General features: G+C 45.0%; 1 protein-coding gene across 2 annotated transcripts in view; it reads left to right on the top strand.

Annotated features, from left to right (window-relative positions):
• Nucleotides 1-247: 247 nt before the first annotated feature.
• NACC1 (nucleus accumbens associated 1) overlaps nt 248-17,206 on the top strand; it is a 60,174-nt gene continuing 43,215 nt past the window's right edge. For both annotated transcript variants that reach the window (XM_073622734.1, XM_073622736.1), the window contains exons 1-2: nt 248-366; nt 801-942. The gene's annotated coding sequence lies outside the window, so the exon portion shown is untranslated. The remainder of the gene's footprint in view (nt 367-800; nt 943-17,206) is intronic.

The following is a 17,206-nucleotide window of genomic DNA, read 5'->3' on the forward strand; positions in this document are numbered from 1 at the left end:
TTCCCTTTCTGTCTATTCTTGGAAGCTCGAGGTTCCACTCGTCTCCCCTGGGTGTCTGCTCCGTGATTCCGCGATCTGCTCGCCGCCCTGCCTATCTCGCCCATTGTCTGCTCGCGAAGCTCGGCGCTCCTTCCACCGCAGGCGGCTCGATGAGCTCGGCTCTCCCCCTTCCTTCCTCCTCCAGTGCGGGTCCTGAGCTGGCCCCGGCTCGGCGCTCCATTGAGGTTCCTGTGTAGTCTGTCTGGTCGATGATTCGGCGATCGTTCTCTTCAGCCTGCCTATGCGATCCATAGTCTGGGGCTCCGATCAGCCGTCTGCCTTATCCGGGGTCCACCTGATCGTCCCTCAGTCGGGTTACTGTGCTCGGTACGTAGCGCCCCGCGTTGGTTTCTTCCCCCACGAAGATCCCAGCTTGCCCGCTCCATGTATCGGTGACTGTTTTAGCCCATTTCTTTTCTCTGCTGTCAATCACTCGCCGCCTCTTTTCCTATCATCGCACCTCTCTATTCAGCCGCACATTTATACCGTAACTACACCGCCGAGCCCATCTCTATTCATCGCGGTCGCCCGCCGTCTATCTCATTCATATCGGCGCTCGGTTGCTCTCCCCTGTCCGCCGTCTCATCCACTGTCTGGCTCGATGCGATCGGCTAGCTATTAACCTCGACTGCCTAATCTCCCTATAGTCTGGCGCGATGCGCTCCTCCCTCTGCTGATGCTGCCTTGCCTATCTTTTCTTATGCCGTCTGGCTCGCTGTGATCGGCGCTCCTTTAACGCGGCCTTGCCTATCTCTCCACAGTCTGGCTCAGTGTGATCGGCGATCGCTGTGTCTCTCCTTAGTTGGCGATGAATGGCTGCTGGCGGAGCCGCTAAGAGCCGAGCACCGGAGGCGGGAACCGGGGACCGCGGACCGCGGTGAGAGCAGGAGGACCAAACAGCGGGTGAGTGAAGGCCTCTGGTGTGCGTGTGGGTGGCAGGAGTGAGTCCAGAGCCGCCATCTTTACTTTTCCCCCCTCTCCTGCTTGCAGTGGTCGGCTGGAGAACTCATGTGACTCTGTGTAGGGGAGGGGGGGAGAGCACCGGGTACAGAAGACACCCCCACCCCCCTGACACGGGATCGGGGACCCCCAACCCACACCCTGAACCATGTGCAGACCAGGGGGGAGGCTGGCAACCAATCAGATTCTAGGTTTTATTTTCAAAGCTTAACTGAACAAGCTGATGGTAGAATCTGATTGGTTGCCAGCCATGCACAGCTGCTCCAGTTTTGATGGTTTCACCCCAATGTAGATTATAGGGACCCCCCATATTCTAATGCCCCGTACACACGATAGGATTTTCCGACAACAAATGTTGGATGTGAGCTTGTTGTCGGAAAGTCCGACCGTGTGTACGGGGCATTAGTCTTATATTGGGGATATATATATATATATGTCCTGTATACAGGTTCTAGCCATGGGGGGCATACAATGTAGGGACCCCCAGACTCTGTGTCATATCAGTATACAGGGGGCACACAGTGTAGGGATCGACCGATTATCGGTGCGGCCGATATTCACTGTTTTGGTAGAATCGGTCACAAACGTACCCGATATTACTTCAAGGGGTTTTACCAGGGTGATGCATGCAGGTGTCAGCCCACTACCGTTCTTTAGAGCGGACTGTCAGCTTTATTGTCATAACAACCGGCAGTGGCGTCTCTAGGGGGTGGCTTTTGGGGCTATAGCCCCGAGTCTCTGCAGGGGTCCCCAAGGGGAGGTGAGGCTCTTTGGGGACCCTGATGTAAGTGGGGGGCTCTATGGGGACCCTGATGTAAGGGAGAGGTTCTCTGAGGGCCCTGATTTAAGGGGGAGGCTCTCTGGGGGCCCTGATTTAAGGGGGAGGCTCTCTGGGGACCCTGATTTAAGGGGGAGGCTCTCTGGGGACCCTGATGTAAGTGGGGGGGCTCTATGGGGACCCTGATGTAAGGGAGAGGTTCTCTGAGGGCCCTGATTTAAGGGGGAGGCTCTCTGGGGACCCTGATTTAAGGGGGAGGCTCTCTGGGGGCCCTGATTTAAGGGGGAGGCTCTCTGGGGACCCTGATTTAAGGGGGAGGCTCTCTGGGGACCCTGATTTAAGGGGGAGGCTCTCTGGGGGCCCTGATGTAAGGGAGAGGCTCTCTGAGGGCCCTGATTTAAGGGGGAGGCTCTCTGGGGGCCCTGATTTAAGGGGGGGGGGGCTCTCTGGGGGCCCTGATTTAAGGGGGAGGCTCTCTGAGGGCCCTGATTTAAGGGGGGCTTTCTGGGGATATATATACACACACACACGTATATTATATACATGTGTATGCCTGCCCAAGCGTATGACTTTCTTTACTACGCTGCTATGGGCTCTAGCCCCAGATCTTTTGTAGACCTAGCAACGCCCCTGACAACCGGCTTGGCTCAGCTGTTATTACAAGCAGCGGGAGGGGAAGTCTGTCCTGCCGGGAGGCCCGAGCGACCAGCTGACACGTCCGCCGGCTGGCCAAAGACATAAACACAACCGATGCTTCGGTCGGGTCTCGGATCTAGTAACCCGGAGGCGATGTCATGACATCACTTCCCGAATTACTGGCATCCTAAAGGCGCCAGTTTTAAAGACATAGAAAGTATTAAACGGCGATCTTGACGTTTTGAATACTTTCAAGTGCAGAGTTGGGGTTTGGGGTCTTTATAGACCACCCGACCCCTGCATAAAGAGTACCTGTCACTGCCTATTACTGTCACAAGGGATGTTTACATTCCTTGTGACAGCAATAACGGTGCTAAAAAAAAAAAAAAAGAAATGTAAAAAGGACAGTGTAAAAATGTAAAATGTACAGAATATCGTCAGAGAATGAGAAGTGACCGAAATATCTGTATCGTATCGCCACAAAAAAACCCCGATATCGGTCGACCCCTAATACAGTGTATGTTATAGGGACCCCCAGGCTCTGAGTCATAGTATGCCCATGTAATTTTGGCAGCAAATTTCGATTTAGTTTTATTCTTAGGGCTAAAATGGCATTTTAGTTTTAGTCCTATTTTAGTCTTCTGCAATTGTTTTAGTTGTATTTTAGTCGACTAAATCTTCAGTACATTTTAGCCACTTAACGACCGGCCACTGTATATATACGTAATTTTTTTTTAAAGATGGATATCTCGGTAACGGCAGCAGCTGCTGCCACAACCGAGGTATCCATCTTTAGGGCCGGCGTTTCTGTACACGATAATGGTGGTCTCTGCGGCGGGTTCGCCGCGAGATCACCGATGTCGGCGGCGGGAGAGGTGCCACCCCCCCTCCCGCCGCTCTCCCGCGCCCTCCGCCGCTTACCGGAGCCTTCGGTAGCGGCGGAGGAGATCGGGACCTGTCACTGCTGAGGTATAGGTATAGAGACGAGTGAGGCCAAGATGGCGCCCACCCGTCTCTATACCATAGGACGGCTGGAGCGACGTCATTACGTCGGCTCCGCCCACTTCTCTTAAAGGCACAATTTTTTTTGTGTCATTTTTTTAAACGACTTTTTTTTTTTTTTTTTTTTTTTTTTTTGCATTTTAGTGTAAATATGAGATCTGAGGACTTTTTGACCCCAGATCTCATATTTAAGAGGACCTGTCATGCTTTTTTCTATTACAAGGGATTACAAGGGATGTTTACATTCCTTGTAATAGGAATAAAAGTGATCCAAATTTTTTTTTTTTTAAAACAGTGAAAAAATAAATAAAATAAAGTAAAATAAATAAATTTTAAAGCGCCCTGTCTCGACAAGCTCGCGCGCAGAAGCGAACGCATACGTGAGTAGCGCCCGCATATGAAAACGGTGGTTAAACCACACATGTGAGGTATCGCCGCGACTGGTAGAGCGAGAGCAATAATTCTAGCCCTAGACTACCTCTGTAACACAAAACATACAACCTGTAGAATTTTTTTAAACGTCGCCTATGGAGATTTTTAAGGGTAAAAGTTTGACGCTATTCCACGAGCGGGCGCAATTTTGAAGCGTGACATGCTGGGTATCAATTTACTTGGCGTAACATTATCTTTCACAATATAAAAAAAAATTGGGCTAACTTTACTGTTGTCTTATTTTTTTATTCAAAAAAGTGAATTTTTTCCAAAAAAAGCGCGCTTATAAGACCGCTGCGCAAATACGGTGCAAAAAAAAGTATTGCAATGACCGCCATTTTATTCTCTAGGGTGTTAGAAAAAAAAAACAATATATATTGTTTGGGGGTTCTAAGTAATTTTCTAGCAAAAAAAAACTGTTTTAAACATGTAAACACCTAAAATCCAAAACGAGGCTGGTCCTTAAGTGGTTAGTTGACTAAAACTCATTTTAGTCGTCAAAAATCTAATGGGTGTAATTAAATTGTAATGCATCTGTTAGCATTTCTTCTACAATTTCCAAACTCATTATATACTGCTGGAGTGAAAAATCTAATATGTTATTATTTAGGGTATTGAGGTATGAACATGCACGGCAGATCAGCGTTCATTTTGAAGTCAAATTTCCAATTTAGTTTTAGTCTTAGTCCTTTGACTAAAATGGCATTTTAGTTTTAGTCCCATTTTAGTCTTTTGACTAAAATGGCATTTTAGTTTTAGTCGTATTTTAGTCATCTCAGTTGTTTTAGTCGTATTTTAGTCAACTAAAATAATATTCATTTAGTTGACTAAAATGTTTTAGTCGACAAAATTAACACTGCAGTATACAGGGGGCACACAGTGTGTGTTATAGGGACTGCCAGATTCTGAGCCTTATATTGGAGATATATATAGACAGGTCCTGTATACAGGGTTCTGCCATTTGGGGGGGGGGGGGGGAGCATACAATGTAGGGACCCCTAAGGCTCTGAGTCATCAGTATACGGGGGGGGGGGGGTGGGGGGGGGTACACAGTGTATGTTATAGGGACCACCAGATTCTGAGCCTTATTATATTGGAGTTTTATATTTAGGCAGGTCTGCATACAGGGTTAAGCCATGGGGGCTGGGGATAGCATATAATGTAGGGACCCGTCAGGCTCTGAATCATATAAGTATACAGGGTGCACACAGTGTATGTTATAGGGACCCCAGATTCTGAGTCTTATTATATTGGAGTTATATTTAGGCAGGTCCTGTATATAGGGTTCCACCATATGGGAGGGGGGAAGCATACATTGTAGGGACCTCTAAGGCTCTGAGTCATCAGTATATGGGGGGGGGGGGGGCACACAGTGTATGTTATAGGGACCACCAGATTCTGAGCCTTATTATATTGGAGAGATATATAGGCAGGTCTTGTATACAGTGTTCTGACATTTGGGGGGGGGGGGGGGGGCATGCAATGTAGGGACCCCTAAGGCTCTGAGTCATCAGTATGCGGGGGGGGGGGGCACACAGTGTGTGTTATAGGGACTGCCAGATTCTGAGCCTTATTATATTGAAGTTATATTTAGTCAGGTCTGTATACAGGGTTAAGCCATGGGGGGCTGGGGATTGCATACACTGTAGGGACCCATCAGGCTCTGAATCATATAAGTATACAGGGGGCACACAGTGTATGTTATAGGGACCCCAGATTCTGAGTCTTATTATATTGGAGTTATAGGCAGGTTCTGTATACAGGGTTCAGCCATAGGTGGGGGCACAGCATGCAATGCAGGGTCACCTCAGACTGACTCGTATTATACTGGAGTAGTATACAGTGTATAATATAGGGACCCCCTTCCTGACTCTGAGCCCCATACCATTATATGGAGTAGTATACAGAATCCAGAGCAGGGAACACACTGCATACAGTGTAGGATTTCTTAGGCTCATGTTATACTGGAGTAATATACAGGGAATATGCAACATACATCCCCCCCATCACCCCCCCACCCCTTCCCTCTCCAGATTTTAGGCCATACTATTATATGGAATGATGTGCAGAGTCCAGACTAGGGGACACACAACACAGTGTAGGGTCCCTTAGACTCTGATTCATGTTATAGTGGAGTTATTTACAGAGGGAATGCAACATACTTCCCCCATCCCTTCCCATCCCTTCCCATCCCTTCCCATCCCTTCCCATCCCTTCCCATCCCTTCCCATCCCTTCCCATCCCTTCCCATCCCTTCCCATCCCTTCCCTCTCCAGACTCAGAGCCATACCATTATATGGAGAAATATGCAAAGTCCAGACCAGGGGGACACACAGCATACAGCAAATATTATAGGGACCCCAGACTCTGAGTCATATCATTTTACAGAAGTATTATACAGACTAGTCTCATATTGAGTCCAGCCCAGGGAACCAAGAACATACAATGTGTATCTGTTATAAGGGCCACTCTAGTATAATATGACTCAGTGTATTAGAGAACAATACAGACAAGTCTGATATACAGAATCAAACCCCAGGGTCATAGAAGGTACACTGTATACTATACATATACAACCCCCCCCCCCTCAGTCTGTGAATCATATCATACAGACAGGTCTAATATACAGAGTCCAGCCCCGGGGACATTCAGCATATATAGTGGAATATACTAAGACCGGAGCAGCTGTGCATGGCAGCCAATCGGCTTCTATCTGTCATTGTCAAAGATTACCGGAAGCTGATTGGTCACTGTACACAGCTGCTGCAGATTCTGTCCTCTCCCCAATGTATATCTACAGTATTATAATGACCGATCCCTTCAGTCTCTGAGTAATATACAGCATCAGTTCTAGGGGTCACACAGCATACAATGTATAGTGTAAAAAAATCATATTGGAGTACAATAAAGTCATGTTTAGTATATAGAACTAGCCCCCGAGACACACAATATACAATGCTTCTCTTCAGGCACCCCTCACCCCAATACTCTTGAGTCATATCATTTTTCTGTAATAGAAAAACTGGTCTTTTATATACAGGTCCAGCCCAGGGAACAGAAACCATTCTATTCATATCTGCTATAGGGACCCCCCCAGTCTCTGAGCCATATCATGAATACTGGAGTACACAGACCATACAATATATCTCTATTACAGAAACCTTCTCAAACTCTATATCACTGTACTGGAGTAGTAGTATTCTCAAATATAGAGACCCCTCCACCTCTTCCTTTTAGACCAGGGGTAGGCAAACTGCAGTTCTCTATCTGTTGCAGGACTACGTGTCCCACGAGGCATTGCAAGACTGACAGCCACAATCGTGACTCGCAGAGGCATGATGGGACTTGTAGTCTCGCAACAGCTGAAGAGCTTCAGTTTGCCTATCCCTGCTTTAGACTCTGAAACATATTATAATGGAGCACAATAATGACAGTTCCCATGTATCGGGGTGATAGAGAGTCCAGCCAAGGGGAAACAAAACTTATTGTATTTGTTAAGGGGGGGGGGCAAAACTGATTTATACTATACTGGAGTATAAAGAAAATACAAGGGTATTACAGAATTCTGCCCAGGGGGACACGTAACCTGCAATGTATCTTTTATAGGGCCCTCTGCCCCGGAGTCTTATCATTATTTTGGAGTCCAATACCGACAGGTCCCATTGACAGGGGTGATACAGAGTCCATGTAAAATACAAAGTTATGTCATATACAGTGCTGTGAAAAAGTATTTGTCCCCTTTCTGATTTTTTTTTTTGCATGTTTGTCATTCTGTATATTCCATAAAGATAACCAGAGTATATACAAAATGCAGTTTTTAAATATTTCATTTATTAAGGGGAAAAAAGCTGTTCAAACCTGCCTGGTCATATGTGAAAAAGTAATTGCCCCCTGAACCTAATAACTGGACGTGCCACCCTTGGCAGCAACAACTGCAACCAAGCCTTTGCCATAACCGGCAATGAGCATTTCACATCGCTGTGGAGGAATTTTCGATCACTCTTCTTTGCAGAATTGTTTTGCTTCAGCCACATTGGAGGGTTTTCCAGCATGAACGGTCTGTTTAAGGTCATGATACAGCATCTCAATGGGATTTAAGTCCGGGCTTTGACTAGGCCACTCCAAAATCTTAATTTTGTCTTTTTTTGAGCCAATCAGTGGTGGACTTGCTGGAGTGTTTTGCACGATTGTCCTACTGCATAACCCAAGTGTGATTGAGGTCACAAACTGATGACCGGACGTTCTTCAGGATTTTCTGGTAGAGCGCAGAATTCATGGTCCCATCGATTATGGCAAGTCGTCCAGCCCCAGACCATCGCGCTACCACCACCATGTGTGATTGTTGGTATGATGATGTTGTTATGAAATGCTGTGTTAGTTGTACGCCAGATGTATGGAGATGCACACCTTCCAAAAACTTACATTTTTGACTAACCCAGTCCAAACATATTTAAGATGTTATTTGGTAAATGTGAGGTGAGCTTTTGTGTTTTTTTTTTTTTTTGGTCAGCAGTGGCTTTGGCCTTGGAACTCTCCCATGGACACCATTTTTGCCCAGTCTCCTTCTTGTTGTTGAATCATCAACATTGACCTTACCTGAGGCAAGTGAGTCCTGCAGGTCATTAGATGTTGTTCTGGGTTCTTTTATGACCTCCTGGATGAGTCTTCGTCATGCTCTTGGAGTAATTTTTGTAGGCCGGCCACTCCTGGGAAGGTTCACCACTGTTCCAAGTTTTCTCAATTTGTGGATAATGGCTCTCCCCGTGGTTCACTGGAGTCCCAAAGCCTTAGAAATGGCTTTGTAACCCTTTCCAGACTGATGTATGTCAATTACTTTCTCATCTGTTCTTGAATTTTTATAGATTGTGGCATGCTGTGTTACTCTTCGAGATCTTTTAGCGTGCTTTACTGTGTCAGACAGCTTCTATTTAAGTGATTTCTTGATTCAACAGGTCTGGCAGTGATCAGACCTGGATGTGGCAAGTGAAATTTCACTCGTCTTTCCACAAAATGTGGTAATCGCATTTCATTCATGATTTATCAAGGACGGGGCAATTACGTTTTCACATAGGGCCATGCAGATTTGGACAGCTTTTGACCCAAAAATGAAATAATTAAAAAAACGCATTTTGTATTTACTCGGGTTATCTTTGTGTAATATAAAAATTCAGTTTGATATGAATTATTTAACCACATGCCAATCACCGCACGCCGATTTACGTAGGCAAAAGGGCATACCCATATGCCCCTTTGAAATTCCCGCCTAGCGGGCGCGCTGGTCCCGTAAACTCAATCTCCGCCGGTGGCCCGCGATCGTGGCACAGAGAGGCAGAACGGGGAGATGCCTATGTAAACAAGGCATTTGCCTGTTCTGCCTAGCAACATGACAGGGATCGCATGACTGCGCAGTTGTCGGCTAAAGCGACGCAGTGCCGAATCGTAAAAAAAAAAAAAAAAAAATGCTCTGGTCAGGAAGGGGGTAAATCCTTCCGGGGCTGAAGTGGTTAAAGTATTACTAAACCCACAATAGTAAAATCAGTCTGTATATGCAGTAAAGTATGCTTGTTGTACTCGCTGTGGAACCTAAGCGATTAATCCTCTGCATTTTGTTAAAAGGCTGGTTGATCCTGTCTGCTCTTATCCTCCCCTTCTTCCACAGTCCCCAATCCATCTCTTACTTAAAGCGGGATTCCGTCCCTGGAAAAAAAAGATTTAAAAGTCAGCAGCTACAAACACTGTAGCTGCTGACTTTAAATAAGTACTTACCTGTCTCTGGTGCCCGCGATGTCGGCTGCCCGAGGCCGACCCGTCCCTCGGCTCTCGGGTCCCGGCACCGCCATCCTAAGTAAGGGAAACAGGCAGTGGAGCCTTGCGGCTTCACTGCCAGTTTCCTACTGCGCACGCACGATCTGTGAATGGCCCCGTGGTTTTCTGGGAACACACACAGTTCCCAGAAGGCAACGGGGCTGCTCAGCTAGGAGCAGAACACACCGCGGAATAGGAAGAGGCAGAATAGGAAGACTGCCTAGCAACAAGGGTTCGGGTAAGTTTTTTGTTTTTTTTTTCAAATGTTTTTTTTTTTTTTTAATTTTTTTTTTAGGATTTTTGGTGGAATTTTTATTTTCAGGGTGGCCCTCCACTTTAATACATAGCCTGAAGACACTCTGCACATGCTCAGTTTGATGTGTATTACTAGAGAGGTTTTTTTTTTTTTTTTTTTTTTTTCTTCTTTGGGAGGGTGCATGTGATCAGCACAGGGCCAATCAGCACTGTCCAGACAGAGGGCCAGGGGTTCTGCAGCCTCATAAGACAGTCGCTGTAGCATGAAAACCCCTCCTACAAGCTTTAACCAGACACTGATATAAGTCACAAGACTGCTATATACTGCTGATGAGAAAAGGTGTTTAGCAGTTTTATATTTACTAAAATAATTTCATTTCCATGTACTGTGGGAGACCAGATAAAGTGAATGTGTTTAGTAACTCTTTAGGTGTGACAAATGTGCAAAAAAGGAAGAAAAAAGATGAGGAATGGGGCAAATACTTTTCCACAGAACTGCACATTGTGTTTTACTTTACTGCTGCCTAATGATACCCATAACATCTAATGTATTCCGTGTATGGGGCTCAACTGCTATCTGTTTGCATATTATATAATCAAAAAGGGTATAAAATACAAAAATGTCTCGTGTATATATATACAACATAGACGGTGTAATATATTTTATGCAAATATTACATGATCTCTCCAGAAAAATCTTTACATAAAATTTAAAACGCCTGGTAGGTGTGGTTTAAAGTGGTACTAACCCAAAAGCAAACGTTTAACACATTGCAGATTAGCAATTCTTTATTGTGATGGCTGCATTCGTTTTTCATTTTTTTTTTGCCTTTCCCCCTTCATTTTTACCTTTTTGATTCGGCCAGGAAGCCCTTTTATTTTTCAACTTCCTTTTTAATAGATCAAGCCGTCCAGCTAAATTGGCTGTTAGTGGGTTGAGACAGACTATTTACCACTGACAGGGGTGCTTACAGTGGTCAGCTTTTATTTATGTAAAACCTTTATCCCAAAAGGAGAAATAGAAACTGTTGCTGTAACTGCTCAAAAGCGGTATCTTGAATCTGGAGTTTGGTTTTAATTTTTGTTAGCGAAGTCCTTGTGAATCTGCTATTCTTACACTACCCTCTCCCCAGACTGACAGTGGCTGTCTAAAGGAGACACCCGAACACAAGAAGAATGTTCCTTGCAATATCACTAAATGAAAAGAAAGGAAAAAAGGGAGCTTAAAAGAGATTTTTTTTTTTTTTTTTCTCTTTCAGAATCATACTTGGCTAGGTGGATGCTGCATCGGTCCCCCACAGGCTCTAACTCTGAGAACCGACTCATCAAACAATTGGTTCTCGGGGCTCCCTGAGCAGAGAGCTGGTGACTGTCAATCAGCAGCTCTCTGCTCTGCCCCCCCCCCCCCCCCCCACGCTCACTGGAGCACTGGGCTGTGGAGGGGGCGGGAACTGCAAGCCCAGGCTCTCAGCAGCTCAATGAGAAGCTGAGCCGGGTGGCGGTCAAGGCATGTAGGTGGATCCCGACTCCATTGTGGTGATCTTGCCCGAGCCTGGACCACCTCTGATGTCTGCAGACATCAGCCCGCTGTCTGCTGAAAGCAGGTGACTGTCAGTCAGCAGCTCTCTGCTCTGCCCCCCACGCTCACTGGAGCTCTGGGCTGTGGAGGGGGGCGGGAGCGGCAAGCTCTCAGGCTCTCAGCGCCTCGATGAGAGGCTGAGCTGTGTGGCGGTCCGGGCATGTGGGTGGATCCCGACTCCATTGTCGTAATCTTGCCCAATCCTGGAGCACATCAGTGATATCAGCAGACAGCGGACTTCAGCCCGCTGTCTGCTAAAAACGGTCACAGGAGTGCAAAACGAACTACACTCCTGTGATCCATAGGAGGGGTACAGCCAAACAAGCTTTGGCCGTTCTTCACCTTTTAAAAAAAAAAAAAAAAAAGAATGCAGTCACCACATTTTAAGAATTGGTAAGCTGCATTTTATATATATATTTTTTTTGATTTAGGGTTGAGAGGTAGTGTTGGATGTAATAGCAGATTTAGATACTCACACTTTATAATGAGTTATGGAAAATAGTTGTTTTCCTTTTGGGATAAAGGTTTTACATGAATAAATAAAAGCTTATCATTTGAAGCACCCCTGCCTGTGTTAAGTGGTTTGTCTCGTCCATGTAAACTGATACATTCTGTAGGTGAGCTTGTGACTTACTGGCTGGATCAGATTAAATAGAATAAAGAACGCCTAAAAAAAAAAAAAAAAAAAAAAAAAAAAAAAAAGCAAACTAATGCAGCTACCACATCTATCTGCTTTATTGCAGGCATTGCAAAATACACATTCTGCCTTCCAGTTCCTATATGTGATATGTAGTCTGGACGGGGGGTATGCATAGAGGATGTTGTGTAGCCCAACTCTTGGACCGCTAACTCCTTACATAGGCTCACAATATGAATGGTGTCATCCACTTAAATATCTCGCACACATAATATATACTGTGTATGTGTATATATTCAGTGGGTATAGAAAATAATCACCACCCCCCCCTTTAAAATAACCACGTTTTGTTGGCAGCCTGAAATGAAGACCAACACAGTTTTTGTTTTACCCAGAGCTGCATTTACTCCAGAACACCAACACATCAGAAATAAATAATAATTTAAAAAAAAAAGTATATAATAATAAAAAAATTATAAAAGACTTTCAGATTTTTTTTTTTTTTTTTTTACTGCTATGCAATAGAGAAGGTGCCCGGCCTCATGTACTCTACTGCTGCTAAACAGACGTTTTTTTTGAACTCTCCTCTGTTATCTTATCAGTACATGTACACAGGGTCATTTATAGTCCTTTCTAGGTGGTTGAGTTTGGAACACAAAAAAAAAAAAGGGTTCAGAAGCTGTGTTTAGAGGCATTTCAATCGCTAAACGCGGTAACTCGCGTTTCGCCGTGTTTCGTTTACAGGCGTTTTTCTTTTTTTGGCTATTTTAAAACGCTTCTAAATGCAAACGTGGCAAAACGGTTACTATCTGTCAAGTTAAATCGTTCAGGAGAGGTTGTAAAAACGTCAATGTTTGGTAGTACAGCTAAAGACAAAAGGTCCTTTCAGAAGATTATTACATTGGCTCAGAGTATCGTTGGTAGTCGGCTTCCTACTCTGAGGACATTTATCATAGTCGTTGTGTACAAAGAGCTTTACTGGAAGGCCTTTATAGCACAATTATGTTAAGGAATAGTTTTTATCCTAATGCAGTGGCATGGCCGCATAAGAGTGTTTGGTTATTTTTCAATAGCATATATACCGTTGTGCTCAAAAGTTTGCATACCCTGGCAGAAATTGTGAAATTCGAACTCTGGGTGGCCCTGTTAGCACCATCCAGCTCGACAGAAATTGAAAAATCAAAGGAGCTAGGTGGAGAATTGTAGGCCAAACAGTCACTGCGTCCAATCAGATGGCAGTCACTGTTCAGGTATTCAGGCAGCCGCAGGTGTACAATAAGTGAATATAAATAGAAGTGTGGATGGGGGAGTCTAGTGATTACTTTTGATTCAGCCTGCAGGCCGAACAACAGAAAACAAAATGTGTATGGCTAACCTTAGTTTGCTGCCTGATATCCTTGTCCGGTGGCATCAAGAACGTTTGAGTCATTGTCTAGAACAGGGATATGCAATTAGCGGACCTCCAGCTGTTGCAAAACTACAAGTCCCATCATGCCTCTGGGTGTCATGCTTGTGGCTGTCAGAGTCTTGCTATGCCTCATGGGACTTGTAGTTCTGCAACAGCTGGAGGTCCACTAGTTGCATATCCCTGGACTGGAGGGTCCAATCGGATCCGCCTGAAAAACCTGACAGGCTCACCTGATTGGACAGCCCATGTGAAAGGGGCCTTAGAGGCAGGAAGCAACTTTTTTTGACATTTGAAACTGACTCTGAAAAATTAGGGCTCAGGCTTATTTATGACTTTTTTTTTCTCATAAAGACTATACTCCTGCAGCACTTTATAAGAACAGGGTATGATTTACAATCCCTGGACCCAAAAAAAGATTTTCAGCTTAATGCCCTTATCTTATTTTATACACACTCTAAGGTTGATTTAGTATTGGATAGAGTGGGGCAAGGTTGGACCCCCTGTCAAGTTTTATTGCTGTGTCCCCATTGGTTTACCCTTTTGTACTGGTGCCCATGGTCATCCCAAGAAAGTGAGGGGGGGGGGGATCCAAAATTTGAGAGTTGTCCCTAGAACAAGAGCTGAGGGGAAACCTCCCAATGGGGACACTTGTTCAAGGGGGGGGGGAGTGTACTTCCCCCTCACAGCAAAAATAACCTGGCAGCAGTTTTAACACTTTTTGGCTATACCTACCTCTTTGTCAAATACAGTAATAAATACGGTTTTGCCACTCCCTGAGCAGCGCTGGTGATTGGAGCACAGTGTTCAGGTGGGGGTTTCAGGCCACTGGGGAGCCAGGCTGCTGTGTTCTGTGTAAGAGCAGAGGTCCGACTCTCCGGTATGCTGCCAGGGTATGTTAACCTTATGCTAAAAAAAAAAAAAAAAAAAGCACAGAGAAGCAAATGCTTTATATGCAGCATAATTTCATATAGTAATAAATCAAAAGGGTTCAGTTGGGCTTTTTAAATTTAGGTACTATTTGGATTGTTGACAGGACTGCAGAAACACAAGGATTTCTCTATCCACGCATGACTTTTATTTTAATTTATATTTTATTTTATTTTCATTGAAAATATATATATATTATTATATTTATAATTTTTTTTTTTTTTTTGGAGACCTGTATAAAGCAAATCGCTGCACGCACTTAAATGTAGCTTTTTTTTTTTTTATGTACATAATCTGTGATAGAAATGATCTGATCTATTTGAGCAGCTCCCGTATTCTGCAATGATTTGTTTTCATCTTTTGTCTTCTGCTGAGGCCCTCTTTTGTACTGGAGTGTGGAGCTGGGGACTCGCAGGCCTTGCAATGTAGGGAGTGCTTGTGTCCCTGTAAACACTTATTGTTTGCCTTTCTACTTAGCTCTATGATAATGAGATCTTAGCAGGAGGAAGCAGCATAGCTGGCAGACAAATGTGCTCGGCGGGTGAGGGGCATTGTCATGCCTTCTATTAAGGTTGTGTGAACACATTCCTTTTATAGTGTAAAGCTCAAACCTGGGTTCATTTTGGATAGAGTAAAGCCCAGCCATACATTCTGCCGGTTTAGTAGGGACCAGCCGAATTTAAATTTGTGTATGGGCACCCTGGTTGTACACAAGTCGGACTATCGATCGAATTGTGTACAACCAGCCTGTTCAGTTTTTCCCTGAACGAATAATGCTGCCAACAGGGAAGGCTCCTCACTTGCAGAACTCAATAGCCCTACGGGAGGGATTCCCCCGTGAAGTCTGACTGTGCTGATGGGAAAATGGAGCAGTTTGCTTTACAATATATTCCAGGTATGAATATTTTATACATCGTTATGTTGGTCCAGCTTGAATCAATATAACTATGCATATATGGTAAGAAGAAAGAAATGGCTTCACATCCAGAACTTCCGATTGGTGTTATCTTTGTGAAACAAGATAAAAGGCAAACTGTGGTCACGTAGACGCGTTTCACACATACATCCTGTGCTTAATCAATGATTAAGCACAAGATGTATGTGTGAAAGGCGTCTACGTGACCACAGTTTGGTGTCTTTGGTTTTATCTTTGTGAACAAAATAAAAGGCAATCTGAAGTTCTGGATGTACAGCCATTTCTTTCTTCTTTCCAAGTTTCCCACGGAGGCGGGCCGGGGCTAGTACTCTGCAAGATACTCCAATCGGCCTCATCTTTATACACCTGGAGCAGCGGTTCTTTTTCATGAATATATGGTACCTGGCCGATGTCCCTGGAAATCACTGAAGTCTACACCTCTACTACTGTGGTTTCCACTTTCTTCCGGGTCCCTTGTTGAGCTGCTGGGCTGCTGCATCCTGAACACAGGAGCTTGGCTGCTCGGCACGGGCGCCATGCAGATGGGTTTTTTTTTGTTTGTATTTTCTAAATGAATGCAAAGCATTCTCTGATTGGACAGGCAAGCTAGCTAGCAGGAAGTTTCTTTTGTGATTAATAGCTTTTCCTCTTGCATCTTTTTTCTTTTTTCACAGCGGTGTTCTACTCAAAAGTTGAACTTCTGCTTATCTCCCCCCCCCCCCCTTCTGGTGCCACATTTGGCACCTTTCTGGGGGGCAGTGAGTACCTGTTTTTGACAGGTACCGTTCCTCACTTCTGGGAGACGGGGCCGCATCTCGGGCCCCCTCCTCTGCTGCCGGACCAATTGGAAAGCGCAGCGCACTTCACGCATTCGTAGTAGGGAATGGCGGCTGCAGCCGATCTGAAGATCGGTTGGGGTGCCGACATTGCGGGCTCCCTGGACAGGTAGATGTCCTTATATTAAAAGTCAGCAGCTGCAGTATTTGTATTTTTTATTTTTCATGGGGGGGCTGAACCTCCTCTTTAAGGCTATAGTGTAGATATGGCAATTGTTTACTTCATTAGATTAGTCTACCTTGGACTAATGTAAGTACACTATATTACTAAAAGTATTGGGACGCCTGTTTTTACATGAACTTTAATGACATCCCAGTCTTAGTCTGTAGGGTTCAATATTGAGTTGGCCCACCCTTTGAAGACATAACAGCTTCAACTCTTCTGGGAAGGCTGTCCACAAGGTTTAGGAGTGTGTCTATGGGAATGTTTGACCATTCTTCCAGAAGTGCATTTGTGAGGTCAGGCACTGATGTTGGATGAGAAGGCCTGGCTCGCAGTCTCCGCTCTAATTCATCCCAAAGGTTGAGGTCAAACTCCGTCACCCATGTCTTTATGGACCTTGCTCTGTGCACAGGTCCAAATCTTTTGGTGGAGGGGGGATTATGGTGTGGGGTTGTTTTTCAGGGGTTGGGCTTGGCCCCTTAGTTCCAGTGAAGGGAACTCTTCGTCAGCATACCAAGACATTTTGGACAATTTAATGCTCCAACTTTGTGGGAACAGTTTGGGGATGGACCCTTCCTGTTCCAACATGACTGCACACCAGTGCACAAAACAAGGTCTATAAAGACATGGATGAGCGAGTTTGGGATGAGGAACTTGACTGGCCTGCACAGAGTCCTGACCTCAACCTGATAGAACACCTTAGGGATAAATTCTAGCGGAGACTGTAAGCCAGGCCTTCTCGTCCAACATGCATGAAGAAAAGGTCTACAAAAAAGAGACATGGTCTGCGAGTTTGGGGTGGAGGAACTTGACAGTCCTGCACAGAGTCCCAA

This window comes from Aquarana catesbeiana, linkage group LG03, assembly GCF_042186555.1.
Source record: "Aquarana catesbeiana isolate 2022-GZ linkage group LG03, ASM4218655v1, whole genome shotgun sequence".
Classification (NCBI taxonomy): Eukaryota; Metazoa; Chordata; class Amphibia; order Anura; family Ranidae; genus Aquarana; species Aquarana catesbeiana.